Below are 3,580 nucleotides of genomic sequence, written 5' to 3' on the forward strand. Positions count from 1 at the left end.
AGGAGGAGGAGGAGGAGGAGGAGGAGGCCGGAGGCGGCGGCGGCCCCCTCTGCGGCGCGGCCCTGCCCCTGCCTCCCCCCCCCCCCCGGGGCGCCGAGCGGGAGGAGTTGGGTTTCTCGGGTGCACAGGTGGTTGGGATTTGGGGAGGCAGCGCCGAGGAGGGAGGCGGGAGGGAGGAGACGAGAGCAGAGGACTCAGGCGAGGGCCCCCCGGGGAGGTAGAGGCACGCAAAGGCACACCACCACCGGGTTGGGATTAAGGGCACTCGCAGCCGGGGACACGCCCCCCTTAGCCCTCCCCCCAACCCCCCGAAGATGGGAGAGGTGCTCGGTCCCGGAGCGGCCCGGGGGGTCGGCGGCGCGCGCGCGCTGGCACTCACACGGGCCGCCCTGGGGCTCCCACCGCGCCCAGCCGGGGAGCGGCCGGTTCCCCGCGGCGACGGCGGCGGCGGAGGGGCAGCAACAAGTCCTCCCAAGCGGCTGCCGGGGCCGGGCCGACGCTCTCACAGCAGCCGCAGCTCCGCGGGCCCGGGCTGCGTGCGGTCAACACGAGGAGGCGGCGGCGGCATGTGGCCTCGTCCCCCCATTCATAAATCCAAGCGCTGGGCACGGATGGCGGGCGGGGCTGAGCGCAGCGAGGAGGACCGGCGGGCCGGGGCTGCGCAGGGCGAGGCGGCAGCAGGAAAACAAGCGCGCCCGAGGAGCGAGCCCGAGTCCTGCGTCCACGGCCGGGAGCTGCGCCGGACTGGGCGCCGCGCTGCGGGGGCCGCGCCGGGCGGAGGGGGGGGGGGAGCCTCAGACGGGGCGTCCTGCGCGGCGCCGAGCCGGGGAGGCGGGGCTGCTCCGGGGAGCTGGGCACAGGGCGCTGGCCCAGGAGTCCTCGGGGCGGCGGCCGGGCGGCCAAGGACACCTGCAGGCTTCCACGGCTGCGCTGAGCGGGAGTCTCAGCGCAGCGCTCCGGCGCCGGGTTCCTGCGATCTGGCGGCGCTGGGAGCCGCGCCATCCACGCGTCTGCCCATCTCCGGGCTGGCCGCCGGCCTTGGCTCTCGGCAGAGGGCCGGCGGGAGGTGGACTAGGGAAGAGGATGCCTGGCCGCCGGTGCTGGGACTCCGGGGCTTGGTTCTGCGTCTTCTCTCCCGCGATCGCTCCGGGATGGCGCCTTTTCCTCGCGGCCCCGTTTGGCCTGGGCGCGCCCTCCGCCGGGCGGGGTGGGCGGGGCGCAGCGCGGGGCCGACCCGGCACGCTGCGGGGCCCGCGCAGATCGAGCTCAGCCTTCCCCCGGTGCAGCAGATCCCGGTCCAGGCGCGTAACCCCCTAGCCGCCAGTGCCCAGCCGAGCGCGCCGCCCCTGCGCGCCTCCGCTAGCATCCCCTCCCACCCCCCCCCCCCCGGGTCCCTCTCCCCGCCTCTCCTGAGCCGCGCGGCTCCTCCCACTGCAGCCCGGGTGACACCCAAGCGCTCCAGACCCCTAACCCCTAACCTCCGCCCACCTCCTCTTGCAGAACCTATTTCCCTTTCCTCGTCAAGCCAAGCCAATGCTCTAGATTGCCTTTTCACTGTGGCTGCTTGGAGACCAAGATGGAAGAGAGGCTGCCCTCGCCTGCCCCAGACCACCTTGTCCCGATTCTGCCCCTTGGAAGCTTGTTGGCTTTTTCAGATCAAGGTTGGCCCCTCCATCACCTGAGCCATACTTTCAGCGAGGCATTTTTGCTGGTTAAATTGGAGCTAGGGTCTTCGCTGCCTGGACTGGCTTGGAACCTTTGATCCTCGTGTCTCAGCCTCCCTAGTAGCTAAGGATTACAGGCTAGAGCCACCCGTGTGCCACCATGCGCTTCATTCTTCATGGCTCCCGTCACGGTCATCACAGTTCCCACAGGAACTAGACCACCGGAAATAGGACCTGGCCTTGGGAAGAGAAGTCTGGTTTGAGTGGAGAAATGTGGGGTGGTCGGTGGCCTTGAAGATCAGTAGGTTACAGCTCTGGTTCATGGCAGGGCACATGGGAAGCGCCGGGTCCTGCTTTGTGACCACCACCCCTGTTCCACTCCTAGCAGCTTTGCCTGGAATCTGCCTCCTCTCCTCTCCCTTCTCTGACCCTGAGCTCCTACAGGCCACACTGTGCTTTTTTGTCTTGATAGCTCTCACGGTGCCTGCCTCTGAGAATCTGTTTGCTAAGTGATTGAGAAGCTGCCACATCCAAAGCATTAGGCACCAACTGGACTTTGCTGGCCCCGTCCCAAGAGCGACTTCCAGATTCATTTGTTTTTATTTGTTTTTATGCTCAGAACCTCTCTTACATCTTTAATTAATATCTCCACCCCTCCCCTCCTAGAAGTCTGACTGGGTTATATAAGGAGGATTTGGGGGCAGAAAAGTAAGGTGACGGACATACCTTCCCTGAGCACCTGTGCGCCATACCACTTCCTGGTTAGGCACTATCTAGCTATACTGGAAGGGGGAAGGAGGGCTTTCATGTATCCCCCCCAAAAAAGTTAGAGGCCTAGAACAAAGACAAAGGATTTGTGTGTGTGTGTGGGGGGGTGTCTGTATGTGCCAGCCTGTGTCCTGAACTCAAAGATGGCACTCTATTACTTGAGCTACATCTTCACTTCCAGCAATGGATTTTTATAAGCAGAAGTCTCATCATCAATGAGGTCATAAAAACAAACATGACTATGATCTTTGACGATCTGTACTAATATGCAGAGATGTGTGCCATCCTAAAATGAACAGACATTGGTAAACATCTTCTCGGTGCCCAGTTGCCTCTCTCCTCAGACCCAATGTCTGCATTTTAGAGTTTAGCATTTAGAGTTTGCTGCAGAAAAATATGACTGAGAAGATACAGGACTGGCCAGGGCTCAAATAAGGAAGAACAACTGAAAGTATATTAAAGAATTAACTAATGGTGCCTTTAAAGCTCTCTCTTGGCTATGTCCTGACAAGCTCCTTGGAATCTCTCTCCTCTTTCCATTCTTTGATGGCTGATTCCAGTCATTCTGGAGAAAAAGGGGAGTGAATGAGTGAGAGAAAACATCCCAACATGCCACCTCTGGTACATCTATCCACTCAATAAACACAATGCCTACCACCTTCCAGAAGTTACTCCAGGCACTGGACATCCATCTGTGAAGAAAACAGCTCTTGTGCCAGGGAACCTCTGCTTCCCTTCTGTGGCGCTGGTGGGTGATGATGAGCACCCAGGGAGATGGTGAAAGGAGAATTCTTCCAGGGAAAAAAGGAGGCCAGGAGGGAAGAGAAAGATGGGAAATCTTGCATGGGAGTAGGGGAAGCCAGAACCAGCTGAAGAAAACAGGCATCCTGGTATAGGAGGGCTGCTGGCCAGCCCCCAGAGTTGGGAGCTTCATCTCAGGCCAGAGGCCTCCAGAGAAAGCTTTGCCACTCACTGAAGATTTTTCTTCTGCATGTCTGGACTGATCTGTTTCCTGAGTCTGGGCTTTTCTGGGAGATATTGTGCTATGGTTGACATCATGGGACTTATTCCATCAGCTCCTCGTGTGTATTCATATTATTACTCTCAAAAACAGAGAACCCATGTTAGGGGAGGAACACAAAGACACA

Source organism: Dipodomys spectabilis, unplaced genomic scaffold (genome assembly GCF_019054845.1).
Source record: "Dipodomys spectabilis isolate Male_0828 unplaced genomic scaffold, ASM1905484v1 ptg000002l, whole genome shotgun sequence".
NCBI lineage: Eukaryota > Metazoa > Chordata > Mammalia > Rodentia > Heteromyidae > Dipodomys > Dipodomys spectabilis.